Below are 24,769 nucleotides of genomic sequence, written 5' to 3' on the forward strand. Positions count from 1 at the left end.
TTTTTAGTATGAAATTGTTTTGGAATATTAATGAGGAGGTCTTAAATAGCAATTTGACCAATTTCTAAGTCTATGGACAAAAATTGGACATGGATGGAATTTTTGGAAAGTTTAGTAGTAAGGGCATTTTGGTCATTTAGTTATTAAAATGAATTAAAAACAAAATTAAAAGCCAATTTTTGTCCATCTTCTTCATTAGGTCGAAATTTCAAGGGTTCTCCATATTTAAGGTTTGTTTCAAGCTTCCAAGCTTCATAGTAAGTGATTCCAAGCCCCATTTTTAATGTGTTTTACGTTTTTGAAATCCCGGTAGCTCGATTAAGCTTATGCTAGCAATAATTCAACCTAGGGTTCATATTTGGAAAAATACCCATAGGTGAAATTTGTGTATTTTGGTGTTTTATGATAGAATATGAGGTTTTAAATTATGTTAGACAACTTGTACTACTCGGTTTTAAGCGAAAACGAGTAAAAGGGCTTAATCGGTAAAAATACCTAATAGTCATAAGTACATGTTAGAGTGTGAATTTGACGTTGCCATAGAAGGGAAAAATGATCAGCATGTCATAAAACATAAGAATAAGGGATGAATTTTAATTCCCGAGCCTAGGGGCAAAAGTGTAATTATGTAAAAGTTTAGGGGTAAAAATGTAATTTTGCCAAAGTTCGTATTAAATGCTGTTTTGATGAATGTATGTATTAAATAAGATTAATTTGGCATTCTAGATCAAGAGAAACGAGATTCAAGTCGCGATCAACGGAAAAACAAAGTTTATGAAGAATAGGCTCGATTGCTAATAATTTTATACCGAGGTAAGTTCATGTGTAAATGTAGTAACATAATTGTCATTTTAAGAAATTTAATGTTGTTTATATGATATGATTCTGATTATTATCATGAAATATTATGCTTTGTGGTTATTGTTGAATAATATATAATTATGTGAATTACTTGATGAGTATGAACTATCACCGAAGTATCGATTTCGATATTTTGTGGAAGACGGCAAAGATGTGTGATCGAGGAAAATGCCCATTTGAACCTTGGTAATAGATTAGAATACAAGTGACATGTCACTAGGATGGTTGAGTTCCGAACTCGTTGAGTTGAGTCCGAGTTTGTGAGATGTAACTAGGCATCCGAGCTCATTGAGTTGAGTCCGAGTTCACTTATGGGCGGGTTACATGGTAGCTTGGCTACATAAGTTCCGTAGGCTATTGAGTTTGTCTAGCTGCGGGTATGGCTCTTATGTTCATGAGATCCGCGTATTCAAATTATATTCCGATGTGTTCAACGGGTGAATCCTAAGTGAATAAGGAGAAGGCCTAAAACAAAGGTGACATGTTGGTAAGTGTGGTAAATGAGAAAATTTAACAGGTATGTGCTTAAACCCTCGGGTTGAAAACTTGGTATTATGAAATCGTAGAAAGATATTAAATGTAAATGAAACATGAATGTCTTGGTGTTGTTTATGCAAATGATGTTTTATGTGAGATTGTGTGAGCTATTTGCATGTGAACTTACTAAGCATTTGTGCTTATTCCCTCCTTTTCTTTCATTGTAGTTTTGACAAGCCGGCTTGAGAATCAGGATAGGTCGAAGACTCGTTCACACTATCCTAAGGCTTAAATTGGTAAAATGACTTGTGTATTTTGAATGTGGCATGTATGGCAAAACACTCACTTTGTGTAATTGATCTTATGATATGGCTATGGTTTGGTAAGAAAAGGGTTTGTAAATGATTAGCCATTGGAATGGCCAATCTAAGTCATATCTGATGTTATGTATGTTTAAAATGCTATTTAGTCCATGAAAATCTTTAGTAAAGAAATTTGCCATAAAACAGAATCTGACAGCAGCAGTGATGTAAATTTGAAAAATCACTAAAAATAGTAGAAATGGAATTAAATGATGAGTAAGTTATTAAATTGAATCTTAATGAGTCTATTTTCATATGAATTGAACAAAACAGGTATATGAATTATATTTTATGAGATATTTGAATTTTTGTGAAATAGGGCCAGAGTGATTTCTAGATCCCCTGTTCTGACTTTAAAAATTCATCATAAATTGTAAAAAATAATTAGAAGTCATGATTTATATGTAAAGATTCCTTATTTAGTCTAGTTTTAATAGAAACAAAATTCATAGTAATTGAAATTCTGTACAGAGAGATATCTAATTCGTAATATACAGAGGTCAAAGGAGTCAAACCCTGAAAAATGGGAGACTTAAACTAATAAACTGTACTAATTGGCTTGAAAAAAATTCTAGAAAAAACTTAGTAAATAGATATGTGAGTCTAGTTTCAGGGAAAATTTACGGAATTGGATTTTGAGTTTCGTAACTTGAGATATGAATTTTTAAGCGACTGTGACGCAGATTGCTAGCTTGACTGAAAATTTTAAAAATAAATTGTTTGAGCTGTTTAAGTAATGAATTAAGTCTGTTAACACCTCGTGTTCGACTCCGGCGACGGTCTCGGGTATGGGGCGTTACACATCCTCATTTCCCTTGTTAGTCATATATTCCATAATAACATCAAAACATATATGGGCTTAATGATAAACTGTAAATTATACATATTTTTACCCTATGTTTAATGCATTTTATGGATGATTTCTCATTCGAATTGGTGAATTCGATGCTCCTAATGCTTTAATTTCATGTTTTATACTGAGGAGAGCATAGGAGAGCGAAAGGAACAAGAAATGGGCCAAAAATGGAGAAAATGGGCCAAAGTATGAAATCAACACGGCTTGGACCTCCTCACATGGGCAGACCACACGGCCGTGTCAATCTAGCAGAATTGGAGCACGAGTCACACGAGTGTAGCACACGCCCGTGCCATTCTAACAGGCTCGAACACGGCCTGAAGTAATCGCACACGGGCGTGTCCCTGCCGAGCCCAAGTTAAGTCCAATTCGGAAAAGGCCACTTTTGAGGGCTTCTAGGAATTCTAAAGCCTATAAATACACCCTAGAAGAGGAGAAAAAGGGAGACGGAGAATAGGGGGTAAGGAATTACTCCAAGGAAGCCGATTGTTCCATCTCAGAAGCCGAATTCATCATCAAGACTGAAGATCTCTCCTCAATTTCCCTTCAAGAATTTTGGGTTTTCTTTATGTTTTGTATTCTTTATTCTTTTGAGATGTTTTCTTATTTAGTTATGAACTAAAACCCCTAAATACCTAAGGGGAATGAAACCTAAGATGAATCTTGTTATTATTTTCTGAATTGTATGATAAATATTTAACTTGTTCTTAATTATGTGCTCTTAATTCTTGTTTTGATATCCCAGGATACTGATTCAAGACATGCTCTTATTCAGAGGAGGAATAGGCCCTGTCTAAGAGTACTTTTGTTATAATTAAGCGGAGTTGATTGCGCACCTAGAAATAGGGTGACAAGATTTTGCCGGATTAGGCTGAAACCTAATAAGGGGATCCATAGATCGAGTTAATGCAACCCTAGAGTGTTAATTAGAGAAAAGTCTCGGTTATGCAATCTAGGGATTAGACGTTATTAGTCTTGAATAGGGATAATAACATAACTTAGGGATCTCTACGGAACAAGTTGAATGAATAAATCATCCAATTCGGAGCCAGAATAACAAGTAAAGTCTAGGTGGATTTTTCCTTAGGTATTGTTTCAAGTCAATCGATTTTCCCAAAAGCAATTCTCCAATTATTTTCTCTGTGCGTTCTTTGTTTAGATAATTAGTTAATTAAAACAAAATCCCCTTTTATTCTTAGGCTAGATAATAAAAAGATAGTCATTACTAGTACTTTTAGTTCCTTTGGGTTCAAAAATCCGGTCTTGCTAAAACTATACTACTGTTGGATAGGTACACTTGCCTACATCGTGATAATAGTTAGTTCAAGAATGAGTAATTATAAATATTTAAAACCTATCACGAAACCTCACGATCAAGTTTTTGGCGCCGCTGCCGGGGAACTAAAATATTAGGAACATTCAATCTTTATTACTTTAGCAATTTATTTTTCTTGCAATTTAATTTAATTTAATTTAATTTTATTATTATTACTAATTAACTTCCTGTTTCCTTCTCTTACTAGGTTTTCATAGTTTATGACTAGAAGAAACCCGTCGGGACCATTACTTTTTGAAGAAGAAATCGATCGCACAGTTCGTAGAAACCAAAGAGAAATAAGGCGAAGTTTAAGATACACGGAGAATACTCAACCCCCAACCGAAGAGATGGCTGAAAACTAAGGCAATCAACTACCTCCTGCAATTGCGGCTAATCAAAATCCTGCTCCACGTACTATGTATGACTATGCTAAACCTTCTTCAACAGGAACTGAGTCAAATATAGTTAGACCTGCTAATGCTGCGAATAATTTTGAACTGAAACCTAACACAATTCAGATGATACAGTAGTTTGTTCAGTTTGATGGTTTGCAGGATGAGGATCCCAACACTCACTTGACGAATTTTCTGGAGTTTTGCGACACTTTCAAAATTAATGGCGTTTATGATAATGCCATTCGCCTTCAGTTATTCCCTTTTTCACTGAGAAACAAAGCTAAACAGTGGTTGAACTCGTTACCACGAGGGTCCATCACTACTTGGGAACAAATGACCGAAAAATTTCTACTAAAATATTTTCCGTCGGCTAAAACGGCTAAGTTACGTAATGATATCTCTTCTTTTGTGCAGATGGACTTAGAAACTCTTTACGATGCATGAGAGAGATACAAGGATCTATTGTGAAGGTGGCCTCACTATGGGTTACCTCTATGGCTGCAAGTTCAAACATTTTACAATGGTGTGAATCCCTCAACAAAACAGATGATTGACGCAGCTGCTGGAGGAACCATCAACAACAAAACACCTGAAGAGGCTTATGAATTCATTGAAGAAATGTCACTGAATAACTATCAGTGGCAAGTCATGAGGACTAAGCCAACAAAAAACAACCGGCATTTATAACATCTACTCAGTTACTATGCTGTCAAATCAAGTAGAACTTTTCAATAAAAAGATTGATGGTTTACTTGGTTCTACGCAGGTACATCCAGTAATGAGGTGTGACTCAAGTGGATGAGGTGTGTATACAGAATATCAATCCTTCAATCCTGCAACCGAAGAGGAACAAGTCAACTATATGGGTAACAATAACTTTTGATCTCAAAATAACCCATACAGTAATACTTATAATGCAGGTTGGAGGAACCACCCAAATTTCTCTTGGAGTGGTCAACAGAATCAAAAGCCACAAAATCCTCAAGGTTTTCAACAGCCACCTTATCAATAAGAGAAGAAACCAAACCTTGAAAAGATGCTCTCTAAATTCATCTCAGTATCAGAAACTCGTTTTCGAAATACCGAGACAGCACTTAAGAATCAACAAGCATTGATCCAAGGGCTTGAAACTCAGATAGGCCAGCTATCCAAACTAATCTCTGAACGACCACAAGGTAGCTTACCAAGTAATACTAAACCTAATCCAAGAGAACACCTCAACACAATTAGTACTCAAGATAAGGAAGGATTCATTGCGCCTGAGCCAAAATTGATGCAAGAAACTATGGTGAGCTAAGGTAAAAGTGAGGTAAGTCATAACAAAACGATGAATGAAGACTATAGACCTCGTGTCCCATACCCTAACGCGACAAGGAAAGACCACTCAGACGAACAATTCGGTAAATTCCTCAAACTTTTGAAAAAATTACATATTAACTTACCGTTTATTGAAGCTTTGTTGCAGATACCAAATGCAATGAAATTTTTAAAAGAGCTTTTAGTAAATAAGCGGAAGTTGGACGAAGTGTCGCATGTGGAGATAAACGTAGTCTGCTCAGCTATTCTACAGAATAAGCTACCCCACAAATTGAAAGATCCAGGAAGTTTTACAATTCCTTGCTTAATTGGTAGTTTAGATATAAGTCATGCATTAGCTGATTTAAGAGCTAGTATTAACGTCATGCCTTACAAAATGTTTAAGCAACTATGTCTTGGGAAACCTAAACAAACTAGGATGAGCATTCAATTGGCAGATAAAACTATAAGATTTCCTAGGGGTATTATTGAAGATGTACTAGTGAAAGTAGATAAGTTCATATTTCCCGTTGATTTCGTTGTTCTAGACATAGAGGAGGATAATAACACCCCTTTGATTTTAGGGAGGCCCTTTTTAGCAACTGCTAAAACAATAATTGATGTTGGCACAAGTGAGCTTACACTTCGTGTGGGAGACGAAACGATCACCCTTCAAGCTCGTAACTCTAGCATCACATCGAACATTAAAGGTAATGGTCTACACCAATCTACTAGAACTGACAATATGGCTTTGCAGAAATTGAGCTTAAAAGAAGCTCACGAGCCATGTTCCAGAAACGATAGATGACACATTCATGAAGAACGAAGGCTACGGATAAAGGATCTAGATGAATGGCGAGCACATAAACCGAGAACACACGATAAACCAAGATTACGCCAGAATGAGTTTGATACCTCCCCAAATTTACTTAAGGTTGGTGATAAGGTCTTATTAGATGTCGTAGATCCCCACATTGTCACTACCACATCGAATGAGGAAATCCCTCTTACGGTACTCAGTATTTTTCCATTCGGTACGGTGGAGGTGAGTCATCCCAAGTTCAGTACTTTTAAGGTAAACAACACCCGTTTAAAACCTTATTTTGATGAGACTGATAGCAGGAATGAGGAGTATAAACTCCTCGAACCACCATGACCATACAACGGAGAGGTAAGTCGAGCTTAGATTATAAATAAGCGCTTCTCGGAAGGCAACCCAAGCACTAACAATATTAATTTCTTTGAATTTTGGTATTTAACTCCTAACTTACTAATAGAAATCTTGAATACAGGTGTTTCCACAGAGACACGGCCAAGCACACGGGCATGCTTAAGGCTGTGAAAAAATAGGGCAAAAGATTTCCCCAAAACAGACTATGATTAAATGTCATGGTCGTACGATATGGCCGTGGTCGAGCCTGCCAAAATAACACGAGCGTGCAATACGCCCATGTGGAAGACTTGTGGTTGAAACTGAGAAACTAGCACGGGCGTGCGACACGCCCGTGTCTAACACCCGTGGTCGAACCAGTTAAATTAACACAGGCGTGGAGCTTGAACACACGGGCATGGAAGAAGAGAACGAAACTAAACACGGCCATGCAACACGACCGTGTGAACCCATACGCCCGAGGAACATGCGCGTGTACTAAATGTCAGACGCACCCAAATTTGAAATTTGTGAATCACACGGGCTGAAATTGGGGGACACAGGAGTGTGTCATGGCCGTGTGCCCCAAAATCTATAAATACCCTGAACTATTCACTTTCTTCCCCATTCAAAAACCCTAACCCTAGCCGCTGCAACTCCACACGGCCCCCTGCCACGCCCGTGCGTGGCCTTCAACTTCGTTTTTGACGCCCAATCTCTCTCCCTTAGCGTTTGTTTACTCTCTTCACTTATATTTTACTTATTACTAATACTTATTATTACAATAATTTCCATTTCTTTTGAACTATCTTGCATTTATGTTCATTACTTTATCATTTAGTCTGCATTTTTAGTTAGTTATTATACATTGCATGTTAAATCAAGTGATTAGGAAACTTCATACCCATGATTTTACCATGCTCATTCTCATTCCCATGCCAATATCTCTCATGTAATTTGCATTGTTCAATTATTTCTTATACATTTCATGTTGTTAGGAAAGCTTCATTCTTTTACACATGCCATTACTACATACAATGACAAAGTCACAAAATTACTATATTAGTTATGTTTAGTTGTGGCTGAAAGTCTGCTTTTTAGTTGGAAATTGTATTCCTTTTACTTCGACCACTCATCAAGATGACTTGATGATTCTAATCGCAAGTACCATGTCATCGTAAAGAGGAAAGAAAACCGCCGTACCAGCCTCGAAGAAGAGGAAGGAAGCGTCATCCTCCAGGGGTCCAACAGTAGAAATTCGTCACCCTCTCCTACAGTTTCCACGAGGACCCCAAGAAGAGCTCTTCCAAATACTTCAGGCCTGACTTTTAGCAGCAGGCCGCTGCATCAACTGGGCTACCGTAGAACAAGTCCTAATGGTTAATGCGATTCGGGTTCTCCTAACCACCGACCCTTGGGAGATGTTCTTCAGGATTAGTGAGCAGACATACCTCGAGCTTACGATGGAACTATGCTCAACGTTCCATCTCCAGATCGTAATGACAAGGTATGATGATCCCGGCACAGTCCAGTATTGCCTAGGCAGATTAATCCTCCAGCTAAGCGTCCCAGAGTTCGGTACTGCTCTAGGCCTATATACGGAGGAGTTTTGAGAGGAGAATGAACTACATGCTCTCAGTCACCACATACATTTCTCTCCCTCAAAGTGCTGGCACACTTTGGCCCCTAGCACGGCCTCGTACAATTCTAGCCACTCCAAGGCATCAGTTCTCCCACCATCCCTGAGGTACTTACACGGTATTTTAGCTCACACGATTACAGGGCGGTGAGAGAGCACTGGTGTCATTAACACCCACGACATCTACTTCTTATAGTGCATGTCACAAGGACATGTCATTGACCTTGCCTATTTTATCGCCCTTTTGATTCAGCACCAGACGGAGCGGCATCGGAATGGGGTCATCTCCATTGGCCCCTACGTGACTAGGCTGGCACGACACTTCGGGCTCCTAAACACTGCGGCCCAAGAATCATCCCTCACCATCATCGGCCAGATGTCTCCACAAGGCATCTCGAGCATGCTTAGCGTGAGGATGATTGACAGGCGCCGAGGAACCTACCCTCCCCAGTATCGTCTCGCCCAATCTACTGAGGAGGAGGCCTACGAGGACATTCCTGATGATGTCCCCCCACAGCACGAGGACCCACCGACTCAGCCACCACCACCCTCTCGTCCAGTTCATGCGGCGGCTTCATATGCTGACATCTCTGAGCGCCTCACTCGATTCGAGCAGCAGTGTTTTCAACGATTTGATAGCATTGATGCTACTCTATAGCAGATTTGTCAGCACCTCCACATCTCATCGCTAGTCCCACCTCGCGAACCATCCAGCGATGAAGATGTTTAGAAATATTTATTTATTGTTTTATGTTTTTAATTTTTATTGAAACTACTTTTTATCTTTTAGATTTTATAATTTTATTTTTAATTATTAATTTCGGTTATTTCTTTTCGAGTACTTATTCTTCCTAATATTCCCTAAAAAGTTCCTGATTTTATCACAGTTATATAGAGCTTTTAAGCTCATCATCACATAGGAACTAAAACTCCACCGAGAAAGGTTCTCATGATTGTCATATCCTGCTCGACCACGACCATAGCTACCACTAGATATAATATTCTTTTGGCACAGGACTTATGGACTAATGAACCTCTACGACCGCCGGAGTATCCTCCTCCACTCTCGAACCAATTACTCTCTAAAACTCTAGTTCGAGGAATTCATCATATAGGAAGTTTCAATTCTCTCCCTATCTTATTTTTATACTCTAATATATATCTTTGTACATTGAGGGCAATGTACATCTTAAGTGTGGGGGGTATTTATCTCATTATCAGAAAAATCCCTGAATAATTACCTTGTTCTCTTGAAAAGCTCTCATATCATATTTAGGATAAATTTTAATTGATTTATGATTTTGATTGATATATCTTGAATTAAAACATAGGCACTTATGCATTGATTGTTTAAACTTTAAGACATTAAAGAATCAAGCATGATAAGTTGATTTTTAAGAATTTAAAATTATAGGCTGTTTCCCCAAGTCTAGGTATTACTTTGAATTGGAATTCACAAATCTAAACATCAAAAAGCCACAATTTTTGTGAGATTTTTGAGCCTTTTGAGCATCTATTCATCCTTTCATGCTCACTTTCATTATTGCTTTGAGTGCGTCAGTATTGAACTGTTATTCAAGAACTTGCTTGATTATGCATGTCGAGACCACACCATTTGATTTGATATATCAAAATGATTAAGGCACTTAGGATTAACCCAATCATGCCATGAAAAACCTACCTCCACGATTAACCCCTAGTAAACCCCCTTGAGTCTAACAAGCCATTTCTTGTATTACCCTTAATATTAACACTTAACCCATTATTGTTGAAATTCCCTAAATTAATCCCTATTTTTGTTGAGATTTGAATTGAATAAATTTTTTAGCTATGTCTTGTTCTTAATAGCTAGTCTATGTTATGCAACTTGTTCTTAAAAAAAAACTATGTATGCATATTTGTAATTTCATATTCTGAGAGAAGTTCTGTTGTACGCAAGTGAAGATTAACCCTTTTTCTAGTTAGGAAATTTTTCAATTCAATCTCGATTCTAACCCTTTCTTTCAGCTTGTAACCACACCCCCTAACCAAGCCTCATTACAACCCGTTAAAGACCTTTTGATTGATGTATTATCTTAAATTATAGTGGTGGAGATTTGATTTTCATGCAAGCCTATGGTAATGACTTTTCATTATTGACTATTGAGGCTTCATTTATTGTCCTTAAACACCTCGAGTGATTTGAGTGAACCTTTAGTGAGGATGTGAAACTCTGTGATATTTTGAATCAAAGGTAATTACTTAGACAAAGTGTAGCACCCCAAACCCGGCCCAGAAGTTATGGCCGGATCCGGCATGCCACATCAAAAATGTTAAAAAAAAATTCCATTCTAAGTCCAGAAAATCGTACTTGATGTTCAAAAGATTAATTCGTTAAGGGTTCAAGTGAATGGAAGCTGTGCACCAGGTAGGAAACCGGAAAAGAGGTGGTGAGTCCATCGGACTGCTTAAGTACCAAGCTCCCTTCGGATCCAATCCTAGACATGCACACCGCCATTGCCACACCTTAACGTCATGGATATTTCTAAGAAACCCATTTGATTAAGTCATTTTTAGGAAAAGTGATTAATTTTGGAAAGTACTTTCATTGCGGAAGCTTTGCTTGTTGTCGTGTTATTTTGAAATCAACTGTTGTTTTTGAAAACGAGCCCTAAAGCTATCCAATTTCAACAGTTAAAATAAGTAATACCTATCTTAGTAATACATATTAAAACCATAAAAAAATAATTAAGCAGCCTTATTACATTTGAAAACCAAACTTTCAGAACGGGTGGCCACTCCGAATTCCCTCACAGCTCCAAGCCCACTATGGTTGGGGATTTCCTGCGTGGATGAAAATAAAAGGGGTGAGTTTGGGGAAACTCAGTGTGTAAGGAAAACCCATTCAAAGCCCAAATCAGCTTAAGCCTATTGGGCCTAAGCCCATTCAGGTAACAGTGGTACTGGACAAAAGCCCTTTTCAGATTACAATAAACTGGGCCTTAGCCCCTTATTCAGATAACAGTATGGCCCATAGGCCCATTTCAAAATACATGCAACATCAGTAAACATATGCAAGCCCATTTGGGGAGACTACTCAACCCACCAACCACTACACTCCACCCGTACCAGCCATACACTCCATGTGGGGAATAGCTCAACCCACCCAGCCCGACACTCCATAGTTGCAGCCTTGCTACTCAGTTAACAGTAAATTGAGGCAAAGCCTCTAGTACGTGGACAAGCCACTTTCAGTACTTCCTCCGTCAATATCCCAGTCCCATGCATCAGATAATAACAACATGGCATGCAGTAAATAACAACAGTCAAACATGCATTTAGGTCAATTTAACCCTAGGGGTGTTTCGGTAATTTATCTCCTAGGGGTAAAACTGTAAATTTTCCACTTTTAAAGATATTTCAGTAATTTATCTATTCTAGGGTTTTTCATGCATATTCCTACCTTTCACGTACTAACAGAATCACTACCGAGGGTTCTTACCGAATTGGGCCCGTTGGCCCATCATTCCAATTTTGGCCCATTAAGCCCAAAAATATCGAGGGCACAAAAATCATGCACTTTGCAGTCCAAACATTGCAGCTTACCAAAAACATTAATCGATTTACCTCACGAGCATTCGCACACTCGCAAATCTACAAAATACTGGTTTTAGGCTTTTCGGCTTTTGCCGATCTAGACTAAGAAAGAGGGTGTTAGTTACACACCTGTTTGCGACGATATGCTGACGAGATCCACACACGAACCGCCTACAATTGGATTACTAACACATTAATCTAACTATTCAAATACGAACTACGTATTAACCCCTTACAATATTCGGCCAACCACACCTACAGATCATAGTAAGCTTATAAGAAAACAATAAGCAACTCATTAACAAATTTTTGTCAATGTTTACCACATAATCATAATTTCACTACAAGCTATCTTCCTGAGCGACAGTCACTAAATCATTTATAACTAGATCTACGAAACTCCAAATCAAGTGCCATTAATTTTTCCTGAAAATAGACTCATATATCTTCTATTCATAAAATTTTCAGAATTTTTTGTTTGGCCAATCAATAACAGATTTTTCTCAAAGTTTCCCATGTTTCACTGTTTGACTAATCTGACCACCCTTCTTTATGAATCAAATTTCTCATTGTACAGAATTCAAAATATGTTCTTGTTTATTTCATTAGAAACTAGACTCAATAAGCTTAAATTACATAATTTATTCAGCTTCTAATTCTTCTCCCACAATTTATGGTGATTTTCCAAAGTCACGTTACTGCTGCTGTCCCAAGCAGATTTATTACCAAATCACTCCTTCACACATACCTTGCATGCATGTTATTTAAACATGTATATCACCAATCAATCATCACATATCTATGATTTTACTTAAGTATAATCTCCATTTCATCATTTTAAAGCACAACATGTTAGCTGATTTTTCCCTTTAACATCTAAGGCACATGCATGCTCATTTGTTTGGCTCAACTTCACCTATCTTCCATTTTTCATCAAAAGAACATGAAACAACAACCATTTCCTTCATTTTAATTCATGACTAAATGCTCACAACACAACTAAAAATCAAAATATACTTCAAGAGTTAAGGTAGAATCAAGAAGAACTCATGAACCTCAAAATAGAAGCAAGGTACCAAGAACTTACCTTCAATTTTCCTCCTCCTAATGACCGAATACTCAAGAGCTTTCTCCTCTCCTTTCTCTTCTCTAACTTTCAGCTATGATGAACAAAGATGGACAAAACTTTGTTCTTTTCACCCCTTTTTCTTTTAATAAAACTTCATATTTCATCCATTTAATTCTTTAATACAAAAGACATGAAATTCTTATCATGAAACATTTACCTAACCCATTATCATGGAACATTTACCTAACCTATTATCATGGAACATTTACCTAACCTATTATCAATTTGTATCAATTTGTACCATAAATTATGGATATCAAGTGCACATTTTGTCTACAACAACATGATGGCTGGCCACTTCATGTAAAATGGGAGGTTTGTCATGCAAATCCTCCTATTTTGCACTCCTATTTATTTGGTCACTTCAATTTAGCCTATAGCATTTTCAAACATTTTCACATAAGTCCTATTTCATAATTTCACTCAAAAATGACAAAATTAAAGCATGAAATTTTGCCAACATTCACAGAATTCCCAAAAATTGGGGCGTTACAACTCTACCCTCCTTAAAGAAATTTCGTCATCGAAATTTACCTAATCCAAACAGATGAGGGTATTGCTGTTGCATCGTCTCTTCTTTCTCCCAAACTCAGAAGTTTCCCCTTCCTTAACTTGTTGAAAACGAGCGACCAAAGACTCATCGTTCAACTATTTTTCCTTAATCTGATCCAACCAGGTTGGCCTCACTTGCAACTCAGCCAACAGACTTCCATCATCATACAGACTCAGACGAGCAAACATTGCTCTCAGATCAGATACAGCTCTACGACTTAGAGCATCGGCTACCACATTAGCCTTGCTTGGGTGATACTTGATCGAACAGTCATAATCCTTAAGCAACTCAATCCATCTCCTTTGCCTAAGGTTCAGCTCCTTCTAAGTCAACAAATACTTAAGACTCTTATGGTCAGTGTATATAATACACCTTTCTCCGTACAAGTAATGTCTCCAAATCTTAAGTGCAAATATCACTGCTGCCAACTCTAAATCATGAGTCAAATAGTTTCCCTCATGAGGCTTAAGCTATCGTGATGCATATGCAACCACCTTAACCTCTTGCATTAACACGCAGCCCAAACCCACGTGTGATGCGTCACTGTACACAGTAAAATCATTCCCAGACTCCGGCTGAATTAACACAAGTGCTTCAGTCAGAACTTTCTTTAACTTCTCAAAAGCTTCCTGCTGTTTCTTAGTCCATACAAACGGTACTCCTTTCCTTATGTGTTTTGTCAAAGGTGCTGCCATCATGGAAAAACCTTCCACAAACCTTCTGTAGTATCCTGCCAGTCCTAAAAAACTCCATATTTCTGACATTGACCTAGGCGGCTTCCACTCCAAAATCGCTTCAATTTTCCGAGGGTCCATCGTAATCCCCTCAGTAGAGACCACATGTCCTAAGAAGGTTACCTCCCTCAACCAAAATTCACACTTGCTGAACTTCGCAAAGAGTTCCTTCTCCCTTAATACTTATAGCACTATACGGAGATGCTCATCATGTTTCGTTTCAGTTTCAGAATATACCAGGATATCGTCAATAAAGACGACTACGAATTGATCCAAAAATGGTTGGAACACACGATTCATCAGATCCATAAACGCTGCAGGAGCGTTCATCAGTCCAAATGGCATAACCAGAAACTCGTAATGACTATACTGAGTCCTGAATGCCGTCTTATGGATATTTACCTCCTTGACCCTTAACTGATGATATCCAGATCGAAGGTCAATCTTGGAGAATACAGAAGCTCATCTAAGTTGGTCGAACAGATCGTCAATCCTTGGCAGTGGATACTTATTCTTAATCGTCAGTTTGTTCAACTGGCGATAATCAATGCACATCCGTATTACCATCCTTCTTTTTCACAAATAGCATCTGTGCCCCCATGGAGACACGCTTGGCCTAATAAAGTCCCTATCAAACAACTCTTGAATTTGAGCCTTTAACTCCACTAACTCCTTCGGTGCCATCCTATACGGTGTGATGGACACAAGCGCCGTTCCAGGCAACAAATCTATTCCAAACTCAACTTCTCGGTTCGGAGGCAATCCTGGAAGCTCCTCCGGAAAAACATCTTGGAACTCCTTTACAGTCCTAACCTTATCCACTATCAGTCCCTCCTCTTCTGACTGACTTACAAATGCCAAATAGGCCTCACAACCTTTTCGAATCCACTTTTCGGCTCTTAAAGCCGACACCACATTGGACAAAAATCCCTTCGCTCACCTATCACCATAACCTTCTCATCCTTTGTGGTCCTTAACACCATTCATTTAGCAGCACAATCCAGAGTCGCCTTATGCTTAACAAGCCAGTCCATTCCTAAAATGAGATCAAACTCTCCGAAAGGTAACTCCATCAGATCTTCAGGGAAAATCCTACCTTGAGTTTCTAAGGGTACATCCCTATACAGTTTGTTTACCCTAACCGAGTGACCCAAAGGACTTACTACAGATACCCCACTCACAATCTCCTCAGAGCAGTTCAAGTTGTCCATAATCTATTCTGTGGCCTCCAACCAATATTCTGCCACATTCGAGGCGATACCAGACACGCCCCTAAAGATCTCCACTCCGTTAGCCCGAAGTCGTTCAGAAATAAATCCCCGAACTCCATTGCCCGTACTTGTCCCGGCAACCCTTTCCAAAACACGAAGCATTGTCTGTGACAGGGCATCATCCCCGGTACTGCGGTCATGAGACTCTACCTCTGTTGCAGGTGGTACCGGTGCATCCACAGCCGGTATATTTCTCGAAGACGAAGATCTCGCTCGAGCACTTCCTCGGCTTCGTCCACGGCCTCTTGTACTCATATCGTATTATCTTGATTACGAATTTTTATGCATCAATTAATATTCCAGTGTTTATTACAGATGTTTTATGAATCAGACAGTAGTTTAGAGTTTGTTTTCACAGAATCGAAGTCTAGCTACAGTTTCAGTCTCTTATCAGATTTTCCTATGGTTTCAGTATCATCCTATCTAGAGTATCCTAGCAGGATTTCAGTACAGATAGATAAATCAGAAAAATATTCAGAAGAGTTCAGAGCAATACTTACAGGTTTGAGCCGGAGATTCGAAATGCCACCTTCTAAATATCTAAATTTTGAAAATCAAGTTTTTCGCATTCTTTATAAAATTTTCGTTTTCAAAAATTTTTGTTTTTGTAAACCCATTCCACAGCCGAGTTGTTGCAACCTAGGCTCTGATACCACTAAATGTAACACTCTAAACCCGGCCCAGAAGTTATGGCCGGATCAGGCATGCCATATCAAAAACGTTAAAAAAAATTTTCCATTCTAAGTCCATAAAACCGTACTTGATGTTCAAAAGATTAATTCATTAAGGGTTAAAGTGAATGGAAGCTGTGCACCAGGTAGGAAACTGAAAAAGAGGTGGTGAGTCCATCGGACTGCTTAAGTACCAAGCTCCCTTCCGATCCAATCCTAGACATGCATACCGCCATTACCACACCTTAACGTCATGGATATTTCTAGGAAACCGATTTGATTAAGTCATTTTTAGGAAAAGTGGTTAATTTTGGAAAATACCTTCATTGCGGAAGCTTTGCTTGTTGTCGTGATATTTTGAAATCAACTGTTGTTTTTGAAAACGAGCCCTAAAGCTATCCAATTTCAACAGTTAAAATAAGTAATACCTATCTTAGTAATACATATTAAAACCATAAAAAAAATAATTAAGCAGCCTTATTACATTTAAAAACCAAACCTCAACGTAAATAATAGGATGTCCAGTTCACCAGAAGAAAACCAAACTTTCAGAACGGGTGGCCACTCCGAATTCCCTCACAGCTCCAAGCCCACTATGGTTGGGGATTTCCTGCGTGGATAAAAATAAAAGGGGTGAGTTTGGGGAAACTCAGTGTGTAAGGAAAACCCATTCAAAGCCCAAATCAGCTTAAGCCTATTGGGCCTAAGCCCATTCAGGTAACAGTGGTACTGGACCAAAGCCCTTTTCAGATTACAATAAACTGGGCCTTAGCCCCTTATTCAGATAACAGTATGGCCCATAGGCCCATTTCAAAATACATGCAACATCAGTAAACATATGCAAGCCCATTTGGGGAGACTACTCAACCCACCAACCACTACACTCCACCCGTACCAGCCATACACTCCATGTGGGGAATAGCTCAACCCACCCAGCCCAACACTCCACAGTTGCAGCCTTGCTGCTCAGTTAACAGTAAATTGAGGCAAAGCCTCCAGTACGTGGACAAGCCACTTTCAGTACTTCCTCCGTCAATATCCCAGTCCCATGCATCAGATAATAACAACATGGCATGCAGTAAATAACAACAGTCAAACATGCATTTAGGTCAATTTAACCCTAGGGGTGTTTCGGTAATTTATCTCCTAGGGGTAAAACTGTAAATTTTCCACTTTTAAAGATATTTCAGTAATTTATCTATTTTAGGGTTTTTCATGCATATTCCTACCTTTCACGTACTAACAGAATCACTACCGAGGGTTCTTACCGAATTGGGCCCGTTGGCCCATCATTCCAATTTTGGTCCATTAAGCCTAAAAATATCGAGGGCACAAAAATCATGCACTTTGCAGTCCAAACATTGCAGCTTACCAAAAACATTAATCGATTTACCTCACGAGCATTCGCACACTCGCAAATCTACAAAATACTGGTTTTCGGCATTTCGGCTTTTCGGCTTTTGCCGATCTAGACTAAGAAAGAGGGTGTTCGTTACACACCTGTTTGCGACGATATGCTGACGAGATCCACACACGAACCGCCTACAATTGGATTACTAACACATTAATCTAACTATTCAAATACGAACTACGTATTAACCCCTTACAATATTCGGCCAACCACACCTACAGATCATAGTAAGCTTATAAGAAAACAATAAGCAACTCATTAACAAATTTTTGTCAATGTTTACCACATAATCATAATTTCACTGCAAGTTGTCTTCCTGAGCGACAGTCACTAAATCATTTATAACTGGAGCTACGAAACTCCAAATCAAGTGCCTTTAATTTTTCCTGAAAATAGACTCATATATCTTCTATTCATAAAATTTTCTGAATTTTTTGTTTGGCCAATCAATAACAGATTTTTCTCAAAGTTTCCCATGTTTCACTGTTTGACTAATCTGACCACCCTTCTTTACGAATCAAATTTCTCATTGTACAGAATTCAAAATATGTTCTTGTTTATTTCATTAGAAACTAGACTCAATAAGTTTTAATTACATAATTTATTCAGCTTCTAATTATTCTCCCACAATTTATGGTGATTTTCCAAAGTCACGTTACTGCTGCTGTCCTAAGCAGATTTATTACCAAATCACTCCTTCACACATACCTTGCATGCATGTTATTTAAACATGTATATCACCAATCAATCATCACATATCTATGATTTTACTTAAGTATAATCTCCATTTCATCATTTTAAAGCACAACATGTTAGCTGATTTTTCCCTTTAACATCTAAGGCACATGCATGCTCATTTGTTTGGCTCAACTTCACCTATCTTCCATTTTTCATCAAAAGAACATGAAACAACAACCATTTCCTTCATTTTAATTCATGACTAAATGCTCACAACACAACTAAAAATCAAAATATACTTCAAGAGTTAAGGTAGAATCAAGAAGAACTCATGAACCTCAAAATAGAAGCAAGGTACCAAGAACTTACCTTCAATTTTCCTCCTCCTAATGACCGAATACTCAAGAGCTTTCTTATCTCCTTTCTCTTCTCTAACTTTTAGCTATGATGAACAAAGATGGACAAAACTTTGTTCTTTTCACCCCTTTTTCTTTTAATAAAACTTCATATTTCATCCATTTAATTCTTTAATACAAAAGACATTAAATTCTTATCATGAAACATTTACCTAACCCATTATCATGGAACATTTACCTAACCTATTATCATGGAACATTTACCTAACCTATTATCAATTTGTATCAATTTGTACCATAAATTATGGATATCAAGTGCACATTTTGTCTACAACAACATGATGGCTGGCCACTTCATGTAAAATGGGAGGTTTGTCATTCAAATCCTCCTATTTTGCACTCCTATTTATTTGGTCACTTCAATTTAGCCTATAGCATTTTCAAAAATTTTCACATAGGTCCTATTTCATAATTTCACTCACAAATGACAAAATTAAAGCATGAAATTTTGCCAACATTCACAGAATTCTCGAAAATTGGGGCGTTACACAAAGGGAAGCACCTAAGTTTGCATGAATAAATACTCAACTTGGAATGTTTGAAACTTTTATGTTCTTTTAGTTGAATTCTCAATGTATGGTTACTTATGGATTAATGTCAAATATTATCGATAGAAATTATAAGTTGAGAAGAATTTATTTTGATTATGAGTTGAGAATTTTGCTTGAGGACAAGCAAATGCTTAAGTGTGGGGGTATTTGATAAACCGTAAATTATACATATTTTTACCCCATGTTTAATGCATTTTATGGATGATTTCTCATTAGAATTTGTGAATTCGATGCTCCTAATGCTTTAATTTCATGTTTTATACTTAGGAGAGCGTAGGAGAGCGAAAGGAACTAGAAATGGGCCAAAAACGGAGAAAATGGGCCAAAGTACAAAATCAACACGGCCTGGACCTCCTCACATGGGCAGACCACACTGCCGTGTAAATCTGGAAGAATTGGAGCAAGACTCACACGGGTATAGCACACACCCGTGCCATTCTAACAGGCTCGAACACGGCCTAAAGTAATTGCACACGGGCGTGTCCGTGCCGAGCCCAAGTTAAGTCCAATTCGGAAAAGGCCACTTTTGAGGGCTTCTAGCAATTCCAAAGCCTATAAATACACCCTAGAAGAGGAGAAAAAGGGAGACGGAGAATAAGGGGTAAGGAATTACTCCAAGGAAGCCGATTGTTCCATCTCAGAAGCCGGATTCATCATTAAGACTGAAGATCTCTCCTCAATTTCGCGTCAAGAATTTTGGGTTTTCTTTATGTTTTGTATTCTTTATTCTTCTGAGATGTTTTCTTATTTAGTTATGAACTAAAACCCCTAAATACCTAAGGGGAATGAAACCTAAGACGAATCTTGTTATTATTTTCTGAATCGTATGATAAATATTTAACTTGTTCTTAATTATGTGTTCTTAATTCTTGTTTTGATATCCCAGGATACTGATTCAAGACATGCTCTTATTTAGAGGAGTAATAGACCCTGTCTAAGAGTACTTTTGTCATAATTAAGCGGAGTTGATTGTGCGCCTAAAAATAGAGTGACAAGATTTTGTCGGATTAGGCTGAAACCTAATAAGGGGATCCATAGATCGAGTTAATGCAACCGTAGAGTGTTAATTAGAGAAAAGTCTTGGTTATGCAATCTAGGGATTAGACGTTATTAGTCTTGAATAGGGATAATAACATAACTTAGGAATCTCTACGGAACAAGTTGAATGAATAAATGGTCCGATTTGGAGCCAGAATAACAATTCCTAAAAGCAATTCCCCAATTCCTTTTTCCGTGCGTTCTTAGTTTAGATAATTAGTTAATTAAAACAAAAACCCCTTTTATTCTTAGGCTAGATAATAAAAAGACAGTCATTACTAGTACTTTTAGTTCCTTTGGGTTCGACAATCCAGTCTTGCTAAAACTATACTACTGTTCGACAGGTACACTTGCCTACATCACAATAATAGTTAGTTTAAGAACGAGTAATTATAAATATTTAAAACCTATCACGAAACCTCGCGATCACTCAACAATAATCAAATTTCCATACACATACGCTTTCCACAACATGTATTCATTTAACATGTATAAATCATCTCTTTATATTACAAGTAAAATTTCATAATAGTTCATCTCGAGTTCATATTATTTCATGTTAGAACTTTAATCATATCATTCGAAATATCAAGGTCACACGAGTAGTAGTACACTCAAGGTGTACAAGTCTATAATCAAAGATGAACATTCTCATCAAATAATTTCCATATACAAATATCATCATCTTATACTTTCATATAGCACTTGTCATGTATCATCATTTTCTTGTATTTCAAACAGATACGTGTAATGACTCATTTTCTTATTCATATCTTCTCATGTTTGGATTGTCACCTGCTGAATTTATTTGAATATCAATGGATACACAGGTGGTACACTCAATGTAACACCACTTACCCGTGTCTGACACCGGGACAGGATACGAGGCATTACCAAACTTAAACATGAGTAAACATACAAAATCGAGCCATAAAATTTAGTTCAAATCAAATTCATTCATACATATTCAAATTGTCCCTTATATGGGCTTATGAGGCCCAAAACATACATCGGGGGTAGTTCGGGACTAAACCAAAAACTTTAGAAAACTTTGGGAAAGCTTAGAAAAATTTTTATGAAACAGGGTCACACGCCCTTGTGGGTAGGCCGTAGTAACACACGCCAATGTGGCTTGGGACACGTCCGTGTCCTCAGCCCGTGTAACTCTCTATTTATGACATCATCAACACAATTAAGGTCACACGCCCGTGTGCTTAGGCCATGTGGGGAATTAAATTCAATAATTAAGTGCAGACTTCACACGGCTTGGGCACACGCCCATGTCCTGAGGCCGTGCCCTACACACGGCTGTGTCTCTGTCCGTGTGTTTACTACTGGGCATTCTGTTTTACCTAATTAAGGTGCAGGGGACACACAGCCGGATCACATGCCCATGGAGTAGACCGTGTGTCACACACGGTCTAGAGACACGCCCGTGTGCCTACCTGTGTAGACAAATTTGAGGCTATTGTCCAAGCCTTTTGTCACCCCCAATAACACATGCACACTTATATATCTCAATGACATCCTACATGACATAAATGAGTACTTACACATTCATAAATATGGCTCATACATAACAACTTCTTATCAATTTATACTTGATTAAGACTTCATATTATATTTAAACCAAGCTTACCAAATCACATGCAATATAAAACATCAATTGAATTCCATTTCATACATTCATGCCTTAGTTGTTATTATGTCATTTACTCAGAATTCCAAAATAAAACATTCATGATCATATCCACAATTCATCCATGCCAAATGAATTTAACCACAACATGAGTGACCGTAGCACAAGTATGCATGTATGAATAGGATTACATCCCCATAATTAATATGGGTCATATATCATGGCCATATACAAAATGAATCATCAAATCATTATAAGCAAACACATTTGGCTACACAAATATGACATATAACAAAAAGACCAAGTTCCTATACATGCCATAGTCAAAATACATAAATTCACTATACCCAAAAGATTAGTTTGATAGTGTGAATCGAACTCCTACGTCCTTTGATCCCCGAGCTAACTTGGTGATACTATAAGAAAAATGGAAAAGAAAAGGGAGTAAGCATAAAGCTTAGTAAGTTTGCATGTAAATAATTAACAACATTAACCATACATTATTATACACATAACATAATAATATTTATCAAAATGTCATCAATTATCATAGGTACATTTTAAGTCATGCCATTTGCATAATGTACAATAAGACTCATGATCATAATTCATTCATTCACATCTTACCGAGGTCTCATTGATTCATAATCTCAATATTTATGAGCTTTGTGTACGTACTTGTACCCTTTCAACATGATCATACCTTGTCATCTCTTTGACATAATCTTCAGATTACCCATTGAACCACTTGGAGTACTAAAGGATACTCGGGAATTCTTATAAACATAGTAAGATGCCAATGCCATATCCCAGATATGGACTTACATGGGATCACAAATCGAAGCTGATAGCCCAGCTATGGTCTTACACAATGTCTCATATCGATGCCAATGCCATATCCCAGATATGGTCTTACATGGGATCACACGTCAATGCCAATGCCATGTCCCAGACATGGTCATACATAGGATCTTATAATGATACCAATGTCATGTCCCAGACATGGTCTTACATGGGATCTCATAACGATGCCAATGCCATGTCCCAGACATGGTCTTACATAGGATCACACATAACCCTAATGTCATGACATTTGTATCCAAATTATTCCTAAAGTTCAACTGAGATTTTGAGGGATCGAACTCATCGAATCGTCATCGACTCTTCGTTAATTAAATCCACAGATACAATTACACAATTCATGCAATATTAAAGCATTAAAAACATAATAATATAATGTTGCATTATTTACACACGAACTTACCTCGGTACTCAAAATATGGCTACTATTCGATTTAGTCCACAACCTTGCTCTTTTCTCGGTTTAGGTCCAGACCCTGTTTTTCTTGATCTATAATAGAAAATTTTGCTTATTTAATTATCATATTGTTCAAAATAGTCCATAAATCACACTTTAGAAAAATTATAATTTTACCCCTAAACTTTCACATAATTACAAATTAGCCCCCAGGCTCGTAAAATGAAATGTTTATCACACATCAAACATTCATATTCCTCCATTAAACATCAAAACACATGCATGTCATGCATGGGTCAAATTTCAAACATGAACCCTACTAAAAAAATATGGCTAGAAATAGGTAAATCGGGTTACGAGGGTTTCAAAAATGTAAAAAGCATTAAAAACAGGGCTAGGATGCACTTACTATTGAGCTTGAAAGTTGAAGAAACCCTAGCTATGGAACCCTTGAGATTTTCAGCCAAGGTGGGAGAGACTTATTTTTCCCTTTTTATTCTTTTATTAACCAAATGACAAAAGTGCCCTTAAAGCCTTTCTTTCAAATTTTTCCTATTCATACCCTTTTTTTCCATAAAAATAGAAATTGGGAAAATTGTTATTTAAGAACCTCTAATTAATAGTCTATGGCAATTTCATGCTTAAGACTTCTAGAACTCACATTTTGCAACTTTTACAATTTTGTCCTAAATGTCAAATTAGACACTTTATCAATGAAATTTCTTCATGAAATTTTCACACAAGTATGCAATCATATCATAGACCTCCTATTAATAATAAGATAATTATTTCTACTTCAGATTTATGGTTTTGAAATCACTGTTCCGACTAGGCCCTAATTCGAGATGTTACATTCAAGGTGTACAAATCAAGATCCGTCAATTCATATTCAACGGTACCCATAAGGTACTATTTCAGAGAGTACACTCTCGAGCCATGTATACAACAGGATTACCAGTCCAGGCTAAATTCTTTCTATTACATATGCTCTAAGGAACTTGATCTAGATTACCCATTCAGGCTAAATCCAATCCATAACATATGCTCGAGAGGACTTATATTAGGATTACCCGTTTAGGCTAAATCCTGTCAGCAACAAATTCAGGATCTCATTCATTTCGGGAAATCACATATCCATCGATTTTCCATTTATTCAACCGGTATTTAAACACTTTTCAAGATTATCGAGCATGTGATTATTTCATACATCCATAACATTCATATAATTCAAACAAACACATTCCACATTCATTTCAAGCATAAAAGTAACATTTTTATCATTTACCATTTTCCGAGCATTATCGTTGATCGGGATTTGTCATATACAATTTCAATGTCACATATATATATGATATTTATACAATTCACAATGCAACATTTAATTCAAGCATATAAACATACAAAAATTAGTTACACGAACTTACCTCGACAAATGTGTTCGTGTACGTAAAATCTACTAATCCATCATTTTCCCTTTTTCCTCGTTCTAG

General features: G+C 37.4%; 1 non-coding gene across 1 annotated transcript; it reads right to left on the reverse strand.

Annotated features, from left to right (window-relative positions):
* Positions 1–4,650: 4,650 nt before the first annotated feature.
* LOC121228807 (small nucleolar RNA R71) lies at positions 4,651–4,757 on the reverse strand. Its single transcript, XR_005926382.1, has one exon. It is a non-coding gene; the product is annotated as a small nucleolar RNA R71 (small nucleolar RNA).
* Positions 4,758–24,769: the final 20,012 nt, after the last annotated feature.

Source organism: Gossypium hirsutum, chromosome A04 (assembly GCF_007990345.1).
Source record: "Gossypium hirsutum isolate 1008001.06 chromosome A04, Gossypium_hirsutum_v2.1, whole genome shotgun sequence".
Taxonomy (NCBI): Eukaryota; Viridiplantae; Streptophyta; class Magnoliopsida; order Malvales; family Malvaceae; genus Gossypium; species Gossypium hirsutum.